Source organism: Neopelma chrysocephalum, unplaced genomic scaffold, assembly GCF_003984885.1.
Source record: "Neopelma chrysocephalum unplaced genomic scaffold, ASM398488v2 Primary Assembly neopelma1_45, whole genome shotgun sequence".
Lineage (NCBI taxonomy): Eukaryota > Metazoa > Chordata > Aves > Passeriformes > Pipridae > Neopelma > Neopelma chrysocephalum.
Window position 1 is genome coordinate 172919 of NW_020897704.1, and position 19540 is coordinate 192458.

A 19540-nucleotide genomic window follows, 5' to 3' on the forward strand; every position below is an offset into this window, starting at 1 on the left:
GTACTACTAAAATACACACAAAAAAGCAAGAAGCACAAAAACTAGTAATTTTCAACTTGTAATTTTTGCACTGCTTTTATATAATCTAAGGTATATATTGAAAAAAGTATAAATATACTCATTGTAGAGTGTCTATTGTCTTTTAAACAGTTGTTTTTCAAAGCACACATGATGTTTAGGTACTGGAAGAATAAAAAGAGCACTGTAACCAGGGTGATTCAAATTTAAAAAGAAAAGTTATACTTCAAGATTAGGATCATCAAGTCAAACTCAATTCTGCTACAGTTCAGCATATTTCTACCAATTTATAGTTATAAAGCAGAGTAACAGGGTGTGTAAATTGACAGCTTGGTCAGTATATCCACAGAATGTAGCTCCGTGGCTTTGCCTATGCTATTGCTGCTTCATTATTTTTATGTTCATAAATCAGTAATTAGCAGAGTATCACAATCAGTACATATTTTGCACATAATTAGAGAAGACATTGTAGCAATCCCAAAACATTCCAGAAAAAACGTACAAAAACCAACAACCCCCCCAAAAGCAAAATAAAACAAAAACACCCCAAAATACACAACCCCCCCCAAAAAAAACCCCAAGCCCCCCCAAAAAACCAAAAACAACCCCCCCCCAAAAAAAAACCCTAAACAAACAAACAAAAAAAAAAACCCAGAACCAAAAAACCCCAAAACCACAACCAGAAGTAGATCACTAGTGAGGTAATATTCAGAAAAAATTCTTTCCACAAAGATAATCCTTGCCATTTGTAGACAACAGGAAATGAGCAGCATTCTGTTGTGGAAACCACCTAATTTTATTATTTTCCCCTCAATTTCTAGACTTTTCAAGTAGTCAAACTGAGGTTCATGACTCTGGAAAGTACCATAAACATTATATTCTGCCCTAGAATGAAGACTGCTATATTCTTCAAGGAGACATAATATTTCTTGACGCTGATGTAACTCAGTTCATTAGGAATTGTACATACAAAACAGTAACTAGAAATCATCAATTAGAAAGTAAACTTCTTACACAGATCTTGATGAATTCTACATTTTTATGATACTCTACCTAGTTTAGCATCAAGAGAGCGCACATAGACTCCCTTTTTAGAAAAATAGATCTTTATATATAAATATGTGTACTCTTAGAACATGGCACCTCAAAGCCCTTTAAAGAGGCCTGCTGTCCACAGAGGAATTCCTGTGTTTGCTTGGAAGAGTTCTAGACTCAGCTACCTCTCCCAAAAGGTTTCAACAGAATTGGAGCAGAGAAGTTAGCTACGTCAGAAAACCTAAGCCACCAATTCCATGTGATTAATTTGTGCACTTCACCTAGTCTGCTTTGCTTTTCCTTATGCTATTTCTCACTGTAGTCATAGTGTAGCCCATACAGAACCAGGAACTCTTGCCATTTACTAATGATCAAACAAACAAAGTGAGAACAGAATCAATAGAAAGGTGGAAAATGCAAATTCATGTCTTTGCTGCAGTGAGTCCTTAACTGAACATACAGTGTAGCATAATTCAAGGTGAAAAGCCTAAGGGCATTGTTAAGATCCAATTATTGAGAGATGCCTCTTCCTGAATTCAGGAGCAAACAAGTCCATATACCAAAGACAATAGTATGGATTTTATTTAAAAGTAAATGTGAGGTAGAGAGATAGAAAGATATATAAATAGGGGGGGGGAGAAGAAAGACAGGGGGAGAGAGAGGGAGAGAGAGAGAGAGCAAGAAAAAGATAGAGACATCAAGCAGATCCACCCATGGGTCCGGTGGTATCCCATTGGTCCTTCTTCACCTTGGGCTTCTCAGTGATGGGCGTCCTGAGGTTGTTCAAAATTTTTAACTGTTTATACATTTTATCAAACAAATGAATAATGCTCATTGGCTACACAGTTCTCTTATTCTGTTTGTTAAATGATTCCCTTGCTTCTAATGCTAATTAGTCTCCTGCTCAGTCTTTCACTTCTTGAGTTGGTGGATCATGATCTCCTTCTGCTGGAATTACCTTTTACCCAGTCTGAGCTGATTTCAGCATAGTTGCTGAGTTGGCTTTCCTTATGGCTGCATTCTTTATGTCCATTGTCAGTGACATATTCCTCTCCCTCGCCTTTGTTTACCTCCCCTTAGGTCTGAGGTAACACCCAGACAATAATAGCACCTTTATCTTATGTGAAGTTCCCATCAGGGTGGCTTAATTTACAGTCCAAGTTCCAGGTATCATCGAAGGCAATACTGGGGAGGGAGTGTGGGGGATGTGGTGGTCAGAGATGCCATCTGTACCATTGTTATGGTCAGGTTATTAAAATTATTAGAGAAATGCCTCTCCCCCAATTAATGAGACCATATGCTGAAGTCAATGGAATGGATTTTTATTTAATAGTAAATGTGAGGTAGAAAGACAGAGAAAGCAATAGGAAAAAGAGAGAGGAGAGGGGAGAAAGAGAGTGACAGACAGATTAAGTAGAAAAAATATCACCACTCTGTGGATTCCAACAGCATCCTGCTGATCCTTTTCTTGTGGTTTTCTCGGTGGTGAGAGTCCCAGTCTTGTTGAAGTGATGGTTGCAGGATGGATACACCAAGGGAAGGCTAGGGGAGGTGAGGGAAAACCTCACAGAGTCCACAGGGATTTTTAATATGCTTAGGCTAGGTAGAAATGCTTCTGGTGAGTTCCCTGGGGCATGGAGTTTTACACTGGATGATGTAATACTGGATCATACTGGACATTTCAGGAGTCTTTGACACCTTGTAAGACATTACAGCACTCTGTTATGTCAGCAGTTGAGTCAGTTATCACCCATCAGCAGAATGTCTTCAGGCTATGTGTGAATTGTTCTGGTAGTTCCCCAGATGGGAGTTACCACAGCTGAGTCATTGTGTAAGGACACCTTCAGCGCCTGGGCAGTTACTTTGTACATGGTCAGCTTGCACCTTGATTGTTTGAGTTATTAGCATTCCAGTCTCTCACATTTGTGAATACGTTCTTCTCCTGTGATAATTTTATCCTTTATTAGAACAAAGGATAAAATATATATTAAATTTATATATATTATATAATTTATATATGTTATATATATTAAATTTATACCTTTATTTTATCTCAAGTTCCTGTCACAGTCCAAATTAGTATGCATTTTTGGGGAGGGGTGGGCTTCAGTGAGTAGTTGCTTCTTTGCACGGTTTGCTACAGCGGACAAATTCTTTCGGTGATTTTAACAATATTTAAGCCATTAACCATTTAAGTCTCTCACACCCATAACTCAAGATGATCTTTGTTTGACCGATGACATGCGTATGAGCAGCTGCTTCTTTACACAGTTTGCCACAGTAGGAATTTTTGTCTAGATTCATACCTAGGATATGCTAGCCAGATCTTGCCTCACCCGGCCTGGAGTTAGCACCATCCTGTCACTCCATTCTGTGCTTATCTCAAGACAAAGTCCTCTGTGGCCTTAGTAGTGTTTGAGAGAGGCAACTGTACTCTTACAGACATTCATCTCAAAATAGACAATTTTTCATAATAACCATTTCCTTTTGTGATATGTGGGCATGCTAGTCTCATGGTCCACTTAGAGTTCACAGATAGGACTTGATGCTGTCTCTTTGACACGTAAAATGATTATTCATCTATTTGAACACTTCTTACAAAGTTTGATTGTCGTCAGATTCATGATGCTGTAGAAAAGGAATAATTTCAAAATAACACATTCTTCTTGAGCTGTATTTATGTGTTTAAGCTCTTCAGGCTCTTAACTCTTGAGCTTTTTTTAGTTACCCTTTTTTTGACACACAGCTGTAGTACTGCACATTAAAATGTTGGAGAAAACAGAGACATTGGATAGAGTTCATATGAACTTTATTTGAAGCCAAAAAAATGTAACTTTTATAAGAGAACAAAAAATATATCCAACCTAGAGAAATAAGGATTTAAAGCAAAACCCAAATACAACCCTACATAACAATTAGAAATATGTATTATAGGTGTCAGATGCCCTTTTAAAGTGCATTTTCCCTTGGAAATATCTAGGCATTTATGTCCTTTCGTAGTAATTAATAGCCTGAAAAAATGATGTTAGAAACACAAAAACAATACAGCCTCTGTGTTTTTTTCTTATTCTCTTAGTCTTTTTATATCCTTACAATTTTATTACTGATACTGAATATTTTTTTTTGTTCTGAGTGAAATAGAGTATGTTAAATCACAGAAGCACTGTTTTCAGAGCTAGGTGAATTTTTATTGCCTTGTGATGAATTCCAAGAAGCAAGAAATAGTGATGGAAACACTGAGATGTTCCTGGCTACATAATACAGTTACTGGGCACTGTGCCATGCATGTATGCCCACACATAGTTTAAAATAAATGTAGGTAAGCAGAGTAAAATAAATTTTCTAAGAGTGAAAGCTGAACTAAGCTTTTTAATGCAAAAAATCAGCTGGATTAAGGAATCAGACCACCCACTGCTGGAAGATAAATGTTCATACCATATATTACGCAACTTTGGTATCTAAAGGCTGACATGAAGCATTGCAATGTGGAATTCTACTGACTGGGTAATGAAAAAAAGATGCAATGAGACAATGAAATAAAGATAAAAAGATTTATTAATTCATGAATTTACATTCTCCATAACCAAAATTTAAATCTTCCTGTTCAGAAGTCTTCAGCATGTTCACATTAAGGGTTCAAATCATGAAGCTACTTTCATACATGATTAACTCTTCCCCTATTTATTAAAGCAATATAAACATATGTATAACATTTAAAAATGCTTAAAAGTCTTGCTGAGTTTTGGCCTCCCTATCTGACCGGAAGTCCTTTGTCATCACTATGAGTATTTCTATCAAACAGAAAGAATTTTGTGTTTTTGTAGGAGTAATACCTAAGTAGAACATTACAACGTGCTCCTAAATACCCATCACACCATAAAACTAAGACAAAAATTAACATTCTGAGTTGCAAATTGCATTGTTTTGGTTTTGTTTGTTAGCTGTTGTTTGCATTTCTCTTTGTTGCTAATACCATTGCTGTAAATCAAGCTTAGTTTCTGACATGAAATTTAAGTGCTTGTCTTGCAGAATGATAACATATTTGATTTGATTTCAGTATACCTGTTTGTTTGCATAAAAAAGGGTAATTTATTTGATTAAACAATTACCCCATTAATGTTACATGAAACCAACACACTTGCATAAATATTTCCCTTGTGCTAGAAAAGAGGCATGTGTTTGTATTGTATCAGGCGTAAAACCTCACTCATTTTGTGACATGGCATGATGTCCTCCATGGGCTGAAGGTATATCTCTGCTCCACCATGGATCTCTGCAAGGGAACAACCTACCTCACCATGGTCTTTACCATGGGCTGCGGGGGAAACTCTGCTCCAGTGCCTGGAGCACCTCCTCTCCCTCCTTCTTCACTGACCTGGGTATCTGCAGAGTTGTTGCTCTCACATATTCTCACTCCTCTCTTCTCTAGCTGCAGTTTTTTTCCTGTGCAATAATTTTTTCCCTTCTTAAACACATCCTCCCATAGGCACTGCCACGGTTGCTGATGGGCTTGGCCTTGGCCTTGGCCAGCAGTGGGTCTATCTTGGCACAGCCTGGCTCTGGCTCTATCAAACATAGGGGAAGTTTCATGTAGCTTCTCACAGAAACCACCACTCTAACCTCCTTGCTCCCAAAACCCTACCACATAATAGTTTTTTGCAAAATCAGAGAGTGTAGAAGGACACCATGCATTATGCAGACAATATCCTCCTGGCATGCAAATAACTTAGACCAGCAGAACAATCTATTGCTGACATAGTTGATTTCTTTTTACTGTAGAAGGCTCCAAGGAAGAAATCTAGCTGCTCACTAAAACAGGCAAATTTTCCCTTTTCCTGGTTGCACAGCAGTGTTTTTCTATTTTACCTCTGTAGCTCTTTGCAACACATCTCCATCAGTCTCAGACTGTCCTCTTCATGATTATAAATAAGATCCCCAGCTCCATGCTTTCCAGTTTGTAAGCTTCCTGCATAGGAGCTTCTTTGGAAGCAGTACTGTGGGCACTGCTGATACACATACACAGGAAACACTTATGATCGTCTAAGTTAATTACTGTGACAAAACTCTTTTTTGAAGCACACACACAAAATAACTCCAATCACACTTTAATAGATGACTGAGTTACTTGCCTCTCTTTTGTTACTGGACAGATACTTCAGAACATTTGATATGATAGCCTGATGTGGGGAAGTGTTGGATTATCTGTACCTCAGGGGTTACTTAAAAGCATGGGGCTTCAAGCCCTCATTTGGACTACTTGTGCCTAAGGCTGTCACTCACATACAGAAAAATTATCTAGATCGACCAAGTCATCCCGATCTTATTAAAAGAGTTACTGGTGTAGCTGTCAATCAAAGGCAACATCATGCTTCTGGCTGATTTGCCAGTACAAATTTTTCTGCTCGAAAAAAGCACCAAAGTTTTAAAAGACAAAATGGCATAGGGGTGTTCACTAGGGACCCAATTAAAATTAAATTAATGTTTAATTATGTGCAATTTTGGAACAGAACAAATACAAGTATTTTCAAGTAAAAAATTTATAGCTTCATTAACTGGCAAAGTTAATTAGAGTACATTTTATGTTACCTCTTCAGGCCATTTTTAAATTAACAATCAGCAATTATCTTCTGAACCCCTCTTCCAGTCCTGAGAGGAGTATATTTAATCATCAAGTGTCAGATCCTCTCTTTTCATTTTTTCTTTCTGTTTGATAAATTTCCTACTTAGAAATTCAGTTTCATATTTACAGAACATAATTCTTAAACAAGAAAGCCCATTGAAACCTTTAAAATTGAGTATAAAACAAACTATGTCATGTACAGCACCATGGACCTGAATATAAAGCAAAAGTTTAAGTGTCTTAATAGAATACAGAATATTTCATCGAATATTGGAAGGGACCCACAAGGATCATCAAGTCCAACTCTTAAGTGAGTGGCCTATACAGGGATTGAACCCACAGCCATGGTGTTATTAGCGTCATGCTTAACCAACTGAACTGAGCTCACAGTCAAACCTTGTGACATTTAATTTATACGTTCAGCACTTGCAGCAAATGTACAGCAAATACTCAAAACCATAAAAAGATAATTCATCTAAGGCTGTTAAGAGAGCAAATCTTTCATTGTCAAACACTGACGTAGCTGTCACTCTGACCTGCTCTCACCACATAATATTTTGTGCTCCCAGGTATACTCCTAGGTATCTTGCCTGCTTGAATTGTTTATTTTATGAAAGGATCATAAGATAGCAAGACCTATGAAAGTCAGAGAAGAGATTTGGAGACTACAGAGGCATCTCTAATCCCTATTCAACACAACATAACATTTAGAAATTCCTGCCAGTAACAATAGAATAATAGAATTACTTGGATTGGAATAGATCTGAAGGATCATCTAGGTCCAACCCCCTTGCCACAGGCAGGGACACCTGCCAGGTAAGCAACCTGATCAGGTTGGTCAAAGCCCCATTCAACCTTGCCTTGAGCACTTCCACAGCTTCTTTGGGCAACCTGTTTCGGTGCCTCATGACCCTCACACTAATGATTTCTTCATAATATCTAATCTAAACTTCCCCTCTTTCAATCTGAAGCCATTACATATTGTCTGTCACTATATGACCCTGTAAATGGACTGTCTCTATCTTTCTTGTAGGCTCCCTTCAGGTGCTGGAAGGTTGCAATTAGGTCACCACAAAACCTTCTATTCTCCAGGCTGAGCAATCCCAATTCTCTCAGCCTTTGCTTAGAGGAGAGGTGCTCCATTCCTCTAATGATCTTGATGACCCTCCTCTGGACTCACTCCAACAGGTGGAGGTCCTTGCTGTGCTGAGGACCCCAGAGCTGGATGCAGCACTCCAGGTGGGGTCTCACAAGGGCAGAGTAGAGAGGCAGAATGCCCTCCCTCGACCCACTGGCCATGCTGCCTTTGACGCAGCCCAGGACACAATTGGCTTTCTGGGCTGCGAGTGCACATCGCCGGGTCATGTCCAGCCTCTCATCCACCCCAAGTGCTTCTGGGCAGGGCTGCTCTCCCCCTGTTCATCCCCCAGCCTGTATTGATACAGGGGGCTGCCCTGAGCCACGTGCAGCATTTTGCACTCGCTCTTGTTAAACCATCATGAGATTGCCATGGGCCCACTTCTCGAGCTTGTCCAGGTCCCTCTGGATGGCATCAGGTGTGTCAACCACATCCCTCAGTTTGGTGTCAGCAGCAAATTTGCTGAGAGTGCACTCGATCCCTTTTGTCTGTGTCATTAATGAAAATATTAAATAACGCTGGTCCCAATACAGACCCCTGAGGGACACTACTTGTTATTGACCTCCATCAGGACTCCGAGCCATTGACCACTACCCTCTGGATGTGACTGTTCACCCAATTTCTTATCCATCTAACAGTCCATGCATTGAATCCGTCTCTCTCCAGCTTAGAGAAAAGGGTGTTGTGGAGGACCGATGTTGACGATGCAGTAGTTCCATGCTGTGTGAGGTTAAATAAATTGGATGAAAATGAGAATTATTTCCTTACAGGAGTCTTACACCAAAATTTGACTTATTCTCACTCTCCTACTCTGTAGTCAGAGTATCGTAGTAAAGTAATTTAATCTGATCTTTGAAATGAGAAATTATAGCTTTCTGAAAAAAGATAGTTTTCTTTCAAGAGTTTATGTTAAAATGGACTAGGTTACCTCAAAGAAAGAGGGTATCATATTAAGGTTGTCATAGAACAAGGGAATTAAAGCATAAAAATTTAAGTGGAAAATGCCCTTTAAAATTTCATGAAGAAACACAAATAATTTACTTTTGACTCATCCTTAAAATGAGAGTGATTTCTACAAGCACCAAAACCAAAGCAAATTGAATCCAAGATTTTTCAATGCATTCAATGGTTTTTGAGTCTAACTCTTTTGGAGAACATTTAGGGATTTCTCCCTATGGTAATATTGGTAGGTAAAGAATTACTATTTCTCTCAGCATCTAGAGTGATTGAAATAGTAGAAACTTGACCTAACAGTTATTTTCAAGCAACATTTATCCTTGTGCCATGTACAGAACCTGAAACGTTACAAATCAAAGTTTAGTTTTTCAGCACAAAATTGGAAAATGTATGATATTAAAATTCATTATGACCATTAATTACAAAGACATTGTCCTTTTTAACAAGACATTTGCTTAAACTACAGTGACTTTATTATTCTCTCTGTGCAAATAACATTACTCTTTTGATCATATGCGATAGTTGCGTAGATGATATGAAAGTAACAATAAATAAAGAATAGTCCCTGAACCACAGAAATCTTACAGTTTATACGACGAAGATGTACAGTGCATATACAGCACATTGCTGAAAAATAAAACTAATTCATATCTAATACAAGCTTGGTTTCAGTGGGAACAGTAAGAGGTATTTATCACAAATAAAAGACCAAATTGTGTAAAAGGAGTGAGAAGAAGAAGCAAAAAATAGAGATGACTGGTTTTATTTATGCTGCTATTATATCTCATTTCAATTACTTACTTATGGGCAAATGCAAGGTGATAATCCTTTTGCCTAATTTTTTTTGAAATTTTATCATGGTTTCCCTCAGACACTTAGGTAGCAGTGCTAACTGCATGTGCTATTATCGATCCTCCTCTAATAGCTTTTGAATCTATGAGTTCATTCAGTCAAATCTGCCAAGAAGTGTTTCAAAAGGGTGTGATGGTTTCACAGATGACCACATTTCCACCAGTTCTATGAATAAGTAAGGTCTGAATGTCTGTTTAAGTGTCAAGAATTTAAGGCTATAGCATGAGTTGAATCCCTTAGAGATACAGCGGTATCCGCTCTGCTAAGCAACCCTATAAATGATCCAGCTTTGGAGCAGGCAAGAATTCAGCTGGAACTCATCCTTCCTTGACCATCAGTCAGCTCATCATAAATCATATAGCATGGAATTTATCACCTACCTGTAAATGTCTACAGTGTAGATGTGTACCTCTGAGCTAGTCATGCTTTCTATAGTCAGTGGGGAATAAAAGGCACTGCAAGGGCAAGGGCACAATTTGTCTGACCCGCTTTAGACAACTATTTTAAGATAAGATAAAATGTGCCCTAGAAATGCCAACTTCTCTCCATTGACTGTAAAGACAGTCTAAGGCAACTTACTCAAACATAGCTGGTGGTTTAAGTCCCAGTCAAAATGCAAGGTATTTATTCCTCAGCTACTTAATAGAATTTTAACTCTGAAGAAAATTTCCTGTGTGCCTAACACATCTGAAAAATAATGTGACATTTTTTAATTCAGTAAAATTTTTTCAAAAAACTGAGGCAATTGTGCATTCCTCACATGGGAACAAGTACATTGATTTTCATTATCTGTTGAGATGGTACTGTATGTGTGCATGTGTATGCACGGTCAGCGTCATTTTCTAGGGCTCTTATTGTCTTTTTCTTTCAGCCGAAGCAGGCTGTGTGACTGTGTCATGAAGAATCTCATCGTGGAAGCGCCCATTACCTGGTACCAACAAATGGAGATAAAATGAGGGCTGAAAGACCACAGCTCACACTTGCAGGTAGGAGTTATAGGCTTTAATTGAGACTCTTTAAAGCCAGAAACCTTGCCAGGAGACTAGCTTTTCCCAATAGCAGGGAAACTCTCTGGGAATGAATCCTCTCCAGTATGGGCTCAATAGTGGTGGATGAGTGTAATCGGACCAGCTGTCTGTAGTGAGGCCACAGAAAGAAGGACTACTCTGGTTTTGCACTGCAAGCATGGGAGCTGCAGGTCTCATTGCAGGGAATAGAAGGGAGTTCTCGATGTCGGTGCAAAGAACTGAACTTTCAAATCCACAAACACTGAAAGCGTGTACATAAGTATGTGTAATATCTGTGCATTATCTTTAAATATATTGCTTCATTCCACTTTGCGTATATATCTACCTAGGTGTAATAAGTGCATAGTTATCAGATATATTATAGCAATATTAGCCAGAATCAGACTAGGGAAATAATTTTAGTAGTTAGTATCCTGTTTTTCAAAAGCAATATAAAAAATTAATCTAATAGGCTCCCCTTCCTAATAATTCCAATGAATTATCAAGAAAGAAATGAAATATCTGAAGAAGGCTCTCTGTTTTCTGAGTGTTCTCAGTCTGCTAGCTCTAACACATGAAAGAATGGAAGCAATTTGACTTGGAAACCTATGATAATAGACTTATAAGAAATGTATATATAAAATATTTGCAATTTAAAAATTTCTGCAATCTTAAATTGATTTCTATATCCACTTTTCTTGATCCTCACCTCAGCTTTTACTTTGCTCAAGTTACCCTTTCACAGAATCACAGAATATGCTGAGTTGGAAGGGACCCACAAGTATCATTGAGTCCAACTGTTAACCAGCACAGGACCATCCCCAAGAGTCACACCATGCACCTGAAAACATTGTCCAAACTCTTCCTCGACTCTGTCAGGCTTCGTGCTGTGACCACTTCTCTGGGGAATCTGTTCCAGTGCCCAACCACCCTCTGGGTGAAGAACCTTTGTCTAATACCTAACCTAAACCTCCCTTGACACAACTTCAGGCCATTCCTTCAGGTCCAGTCACTGGTCACCACAGAGAAGAAAACTCTGCCTGCCCCTCCTCTTCCCCTCATGAGGAAGTTGTAATTGTGGTGAGGTCTCCCCTCGGTCTCCTCTTCTCCAGGCTGAACAGACCAAGTGACCTCAGCTGCTCCTCATACGATTTCCCCTCAAGGCCCTTCACTTTCTTCATTGTCCTCCTTTGGATGCTTTTTAATAGCTTAATATTTTTGTTATTGTGGTGCTCAAAACTGCACACAATATTCAAGGTGAGGCCTCACCAGCGCAGGGAAGAGCAGGACAACCCCCTCCCTCGACCAGCTGGTGATGCTTTGTCTGATGCCCCCCAGGACACAGTTGGCTCTCCTGGCTGCCAGGGCACTGCTGACTCATATTCAACTTGCCATCCACAAGGACCCCCAGGTCCTTTCCATGACACTGCTTTCCAGCCTCTCATTCCCCAGTCTGTACTAACAGCCAGGGTGGTCCCATCCCAGGTGCAGAATTCGGCACTTTCTTTTGTTGAATTTCATATGGTTGGTGATTGCTCAGTCCTCCAACTTGTTGAGATCTCTCTGCAGGGCCTCCCTGCCTTTGAGGGAGTCAACAGGTCCTCCCAGGTTTTTGTCACGTGCAAACTTGCTCAGTATGCCTTCCAGCCCTGCGTCCAAGTCATTTATGAAGATGTTGAAGAGCACAGGACCTAAGATGGAGCCCTGTGAACTCCACTAGTGACAGGTCACCAGTCTGATATTCCCCCATTCACTATTACCCTCTGTGCTCGACCCATGAGCCAATTGCTCACCCACCACATGATGTGTTTATCCAGCTGTGTGTTGGACAGTTTGTCCAGAAGGATCCTGGGAGAGGCAGTATCAAAAGCATTACTGAAATCCAAAAACCTTATATCAACTGGCTTCCCTAGGTAAACCAGGTGGGCTACTTTTTCAGAAAAAGAAATCAGGTTAGATAAGCAGGACTTTCTTCTCATGAAGCCATGCTGGCTGTGACCAGTGACTGCGTTATCTTTCAGGTATTTTTCAATACCATTCTCCATAACTTTACCAGGCCCTGAAGTGAGACTGACAGGCCTTTAGTTTACAGGGTCCTCCTTCTTGCCCTTCTTGAAAACTGGGACAACATTCACCAGCTTTCAGTCAGCTGGGACCTCTCTGGATTCCTAAGACCACTCAAAAATCATTGAGAGAAGTTTTGTGATGACATCAGCCAGCTCTTCAAGAATTCTTGGATGAATCTCATCAGGCCCCATAGATCTGTAGGGATCTAGCTGGAGCAGCAGATCCTGCACAATTTCAGGGAGTTTATCATTCTCTCAGTCATGGTCCTCCAGCTCAGGGCACTGAGACACCCTTGGTCTGTCATCTGTGTTGAAGACAGAGGCAAAGAAACTGTTAAATACCTCTGCCTTGTCTCTGTCCCTGTTTGTGAGGTGACCAGCCTCATATTCTAATGGGCTGATGATATTTCTATACTGCTTATTGCTATTAATATATTTGAAAAAACTCTTTTTATTGTCACCCACATTTCTGGCCAGCTTCAACTCCAGCTGAGCTTTGGCCGCGTAAAGTTTCTCCCTACAGCAGCAAGCAGTATCACCAAATTCTTCCCATATCACTTGACCTTGCTTCCACTGGGCATACACCTTCCTTTTTTGCCTTATTTCCAAGAGAAGAACCCTGCTCAGCCAAGCCTCCCCTGCTTGACTTCCAACATTTGGGAATTGCCTGCTCCTATGCCCTTAGGAGGTGATGTTTGAAAAGGGACCAGTACTGATGGACCCCAGCATCTGCAAAAACCTTTTCTCAGGGGACCTTACTTACTAGTTCCCCGAGCAGCCAAAAGTCTGCTCTCCTTATGTCCAGAGCTGAGGTTTTGCTGGCACTTTTCCCCCTGTCAACAGAAATTTTAAACTCAATCTCTTCATGGTCATTGAGGCCAACACGGCCAACAATCTCCGCTTTGCTCATAGGATCCACTCTGTTGACAAGCAGCAGATAAAGGAGAACATGTTTCTGAGTCAGCTCCCTTAGGATCTGTTCCATAAAGTTGTCATCCAGGTTTTTAGGAATCTTCTGGCCTGGGTTGTACCAACTGTGTGATGCTTCCAGTTAATTTCTGACAAGTTGAAGTCCCCCACAAGGAAAAGGGCAGTTGTGCGCCTCAGTTCCTCAAAGAATAAGTCATCGGTGTCATCGTCCTGGCTGAGTGGTCTATGGCACTCTCCCATGATGACACCTGCATTATTGGTTTGCCCCTTGATTCTTACTCAGAGGCTCTCTCTGCCATTGCCTACTGTGAGCTCCATACATTCTAACCCTTCTGTTACATACGGTGCCACCCCTCCACCTCTTCAGCCCTGCCTGTCTCTCCTGAAGAGCCTGTAACCACCCAGCAAGGCACTCCAGTCACAGGTCTCATCCCACCAGGTTTCACTTATGCCAATTTTTATCCCTGCTTTGTCAACTTCAGACTGTTTCCCTTCACATTGCTGTTTAGTTTCTCCCAGAATTCATGGGGATTATTTTTCTGAGGATTACCAACTTCAAACTCTGAAGTGTTGTGATGTGACTGTTATAATCCTGTTCTGTTTGTACTCCTGACAAATACCTTGCTTATTTAGATTAGAGAGAACACATATAATTTTGGGCTCTAACAGTACCTTTTCTAGTTGAATGAGCCAACTTTTTTGGGGGGAGGGGCCCTTAGACATTGAAGTAATAGGTTTGACTGATAATGCTAATGGTAATAAAGACACTTCAAGGAGAAAGCTGAAAGCTCTTGCTGTTCAGCAAAATAAAAATAATTGAAACAATTCTAAGTACTATGCCTGAGCAATGTGGTTTTTTCACTGGCATTTCTCTCTGTACGTGTGAAGATCCATGCTTGGCAACTAATTTTATGATCTAGTTTCCAGCTGTAGTAGTCAGATTATTTATCACCAGGAGCTGGGCAAAAAACTATAACAATTTAAAGTCATAACAGGAGAGTTTGGAACAGATATCTGAAAAATTTGATTGTGTTAAATGTCTAACTGTAGCTGTTGGAGGGGTTTCTGGAGGGTCACTGCCGGCCGCTCTGTGAAGGTTTTCAGGGCTGGGATCACCCCCCCGCCGCCCGTCCCTCGTGGCAGGGACAGGCGGCGGAGGTACTTAAGCCAGGAGACAGAGACCACGTAGCACGCAAGGAATCCAGCAGCGAAGAGAGCTTTATTCAAATTTCCCGCAGCTTATAAGGGCTGCTGGGCAAAGGAGGGGATTGGCCATTTGGCTAGCCAATGCAAGGAGACAATATAATAACTATGGCAACACAGAAACCAATGGTAGACAAGTGAGTTAACAACTTCAAAACCCCAGCATCTCACCCTTTCTTATTTATAATAAAGACAACATTTGTAATTTTAATGGGATATAACAATGAAGATTTTTTAGTTGAACCTGGGGTGAAAGTTGATATAAAAATGAGAAAGTGAGTAAGACGATTTTTATTGAACTTGGGAAATCAGGTTATTTTATAATTTATGTTCCTATTATAAAAAGAGAAATCTCCAAATTAAATTTTACTTGAGTCTGTTTGGGTGACTCTACCCGAGCCTGTTAGGGAGGCTTCCAACCCGAGCATGTGTGGGTGCTCAACCCGAGCATGTGTGGGTGCTCAACCCGAGCCAGTTAGGGCGGCCTCAACCCCGGTTACTGACACCTCCTGATCAACTAGGCTAGTCCTTGGTTATGTCAGGAGACCGTTCCACCGTGTATACCCCTTATATAGCTTAAGGCTATGGGGTATATGAATGAGTGGTTGACCCAAGAGTCTTTCATCTTGGGCACCAAAGTTACCTATTCCAGCTGTGGTAACTTTGGGAACCTGTGTGGGGGTTCAGCCCTGAATATCCCCCTCGAGGAATATTCGTCTTTTGAGTGCCTTCTGTGTATGGAGATTTCTAAATTAATAATAAAGAACAATAATGTGAATTTGTTATTAAACAACAAGGAAGAAGTAGATCTTAATGTTTATCATTAAAGTTTGACTAACTGCAAATTATAACATTTCTATAGGTTGAAGATAATACATACATTCCCTGTTCTCAAAGCAATTAGGCATTACTAAGGAAAACTTGTAATTGTTTTTGAAAAACTACTACAAATACTCTCGAATTGGTTTACGTTATAAGACATCATCACTTATTTAAAGAAAGACTTGAAGTAGTTGTTAAAAACTGCAAGGTTATCTGTGCTTCGCTGCGGTTAGCTGCTTGCTTCTTTTCCTTCCCCCCCCATTTTTTTTTTTTTGAAGTGGATTTTGGCTGGAGGGGGTGTTGTTGGGTTTTCTTTGTTTTGCTGGTCACTGTGTGCCTGTTAGAGATATGTAAAAGTAAAGCAATCTGGTAATTAACATATGAACAGTAAAGGAGTAAAACTGGTTTGAGTATCATGAAGTCAGACTGGAAAGAAATAAAAAAAAGGAGTTGAGGAAAAGGGGTTCGGGGGTGGACGGGCGGCAGGGGGAGGGTCGGCCGCGTGGCTGGAGGCGGGCTGGTCTCTCGGCGTTCTCTTGGTGCCTGGAGCACAGGCGCGTGATCTGGGCGGCGGCGTGGGGTAGAGAAGTTGCCTCCTCGGGGCGGAGGGGGGGGCCACTCCGGTGGACACCCCGGTGGCGGCGGCTGGCGCGCCTTCAACAACCGCCGCTGCCTCTGCAGTCCCCACTCGGCTCTCTCCGTCCGGCGGCGGCGGCGCGCGGCCCCCGGGGCAGCGCCAGAGCCCGCCCACCACGGAGACGTGGCGGGCACTTTGGAAATGTTGATCTTCCGTGCTGGACACACGTGTTTCGCGTGCAGTCTCTGCCACCATCCCAAGTCCGCACCACGCTGCGCTCTCAGCATCTCACCGGCGCCTCGCAGCCACTGCTGCTGTGTCGATGGTACACTGGTTGCTTGCAGCTCCCTCGGCCCTCGGCCCCCCGATTTTGTGGGCGGAGTCCGTGCCGTTGGGCGCCACCTGTAGCTGTTGGAGGGGTTTCTGGAGGGTCACTGCCGGCCGCTCTGTGAAGGTTTTCAGGGCTGGGATCACCCCCCCGCCGCCCGTCCCTCGTGGCAGGGACAGGCGGCGGAGGTACTTAAGCCAGGAGACAGAGACCACGTAGCACGCAAGGAATCCAGCAGCGAAGAGAGCTTTATTCAAATTTCCCGCAGCTTATAAGGGCTGCTGGGCAAAGGAGGGGATTGGCCATTTGGCTAGCCAATGCAAGGAGACAATATAATAACTATGGCAACACAGAAACCAATGGTAGACAAGTGAGTTAACAACTTCAAAACCCCGGCATCTAAAGACTATTTTGGAAGGTTCCATGACCTTTGTTGAGTTTCTTCTGCACATCCAAGTCAATTTTTTTTTAATTCATACATAGATCCTCACACCAAACCAATGTTGTTTGGTTTACCAACAAAGTAAGAAGAGACAAAATTTGAAAGAGGTTGTGATAACATTATCTGTTACTTTAGGAAATTACAGATGTGACAAATGTCACTAGGTGGTGGGTTTTGCTAATTTATTGTTTCACATTATACATGAGAAAGGTTCCTGATTTCAAAACCTAATGAAAGCTTTTAAGGACTTCAGATGTTCTGTTTAATGCACAGAGATTTTTTAACTTAACAAGTAACATTTTTTTAAAATTTGGTTTTAAATATTAGGTATAATTCAAGACAAGGCCATTGAAGTTTGCCAAGAGTAGTAATGGAAAAAATAATTTGGATGTCTTCTTTAGTTCTGAGTGCAAAATCTGAGTGAATAGTTTCAGTGCAACAGAGACAAATTCTACGTGAAAGAAGTAGATGGGATACAAACTATTTTTAAACCATGGCTCTTGTTATGCCCATACATTACTTCCCACATTCACTTAGAACTAAAAATACTTTTCTCAAGGTTTTTGTGGAGAGGAGAGAAGAAGGAAAAGAAGCAGTAAAAAATGTAAATATTGAAATAAGTTTTTAAACAATGATAATCTACTTTTTTTACTGTAATAGGCAGGAACCAGCCTGCTCACAACAGGGAGCTGACTCTCTTTTACATATAAACACAGCTTCTTTGACTATTTTGCTGCACTTCAGGAACAAATGAAATGATGAATACAGCTTCTATTAGGCAGAAACCCCAGGAAAGTGGTAATTACAAACCTAGCAACTAGACTGGCGGAGTGTTAATGATTAGTTACTTTTTATTGTGTATTACTCTGAAAAAAATTGTTTTCTTCAGGATCAGTGGCTAAGGTAAGCAGCTGTCTTTTTTTCTTTTCAAAGTGTTATTGAAATTATAAAACCATACTCCAGAAGAACTATAAATATAGCATCTTTTTACTGTTGTAATTAGGTGTTGTATTTCTCTAACAAATGCTTGTAGATAATAGCTGCATTTGTACTTTTAGAGGTGAGCTGAAGATGAAATATAGAGTACTATTGCTGAAGAAGGTATAACAAAAGGTATGAGCAATAAATTACTGTGCTTGCTTCCAGAAGGTAAAAGGCAATGTTTTTTCCAATCATTTTGTTCATTCAGCAGTTTTCCTGTGGACAAAAGACATTTTCACACAGCCAAAAGAATAGTCATCGATCTGTTAGACAAAGACTCTGTGGTTATGTGCTATCACGACCCTTATCTTCCACAGTATAGAAGTGTTCCTCTCATAAAGAAGAGTTTTTTATTTTCTTATTTATTGTTGCACAATGTATATTGTAGTTTTTGAATTTTCTGTTCAGTGCCAGATTCCTGTTTGGGGAATGAGGGATGGCTTGCCATTTCTGCAGCTTTAACTTGCTTCCTCAGCAAATTCACAACCATCCACCAGCAGAATCATATTACCAGAGGTCACCGAAGAGGCTGCTCCTGACAGTATGTATTATAACAGAGAGTCATCATTGTTGCAGTTGTAATTTTTATTAACATTACTCACAACCTGTAAATGCCAAGAGTAATTCAGGTCCAAGCTCTTCTCTCACTCTCCTCCCCACAACTGCTTCTTTCATTTTCCTGCCAGCTTGCTTATCTCCAGGGTTTCTTTGAAATACTGACCTACTAAATTAGAACAGCAAACACAAGTAGATTTATTTAACTTTAAAAGCCTTGTTGGCAGAGTCCTTTCACTTTGTTATGAAGTAACTTCTGAATTGAAAGGGCATCTTAATGTGATATTATTCTTTTCATCCCTTTTTATCACAAGCACAGTTTTCTTTCTCATAAACTGCAGAGTTTTATTTCATTAATTGTCAATATGATTACTTACTCTACAGCACAAGGAACATTTTCTGAAGTGTTTGGTGTGTTTTTCAGTCTAGTGCTTAAAATGTATTACTGTAAGCACTGAAAAAAATGTTTTGTATGTTCATATTTTCCTTCAGGTTGCATGAAAAAGTCTTGCTTTGCTAAGTGTATTTCCACTGCTCAGGAATGGCAAGGGGAAAGGCTCTTACCTCAAAGTAGTATTCCTCATGCACTTTGATCATTGGGAGCAGCTAGTTCTGGCACCCTACTCCCAGTTCATCACTGTGTGATGCTCCCAGTTGTCACCAGGTACACTTGTGTTGCTGTACTACCCCTCTGGAGCACCTCTCTCCTTCTGGGAAGCCAGGGCAGAAGACAGGATTGTAGAGCAGAGTAGGGCTATGAAGAGCAATGTTAGAGAGCATTTGTTTACATGGGTAAAGAAAGGACAAACACAAGGCACTGTATGCACTGTGAATTTACTGAAGAAAATTTGAGATCAGTTGGAAAGATTAGTAGTGCACTAATACAGACCCAAATAATAGACTGATACCTCTTTAAAGACTTCATTAACTTCACAGTGATACTGTGAGAAGGCTAGTGAACTGGCTTGTTTTTAGCAGATTAGTGCATGGGTAAGAACAACCATATATA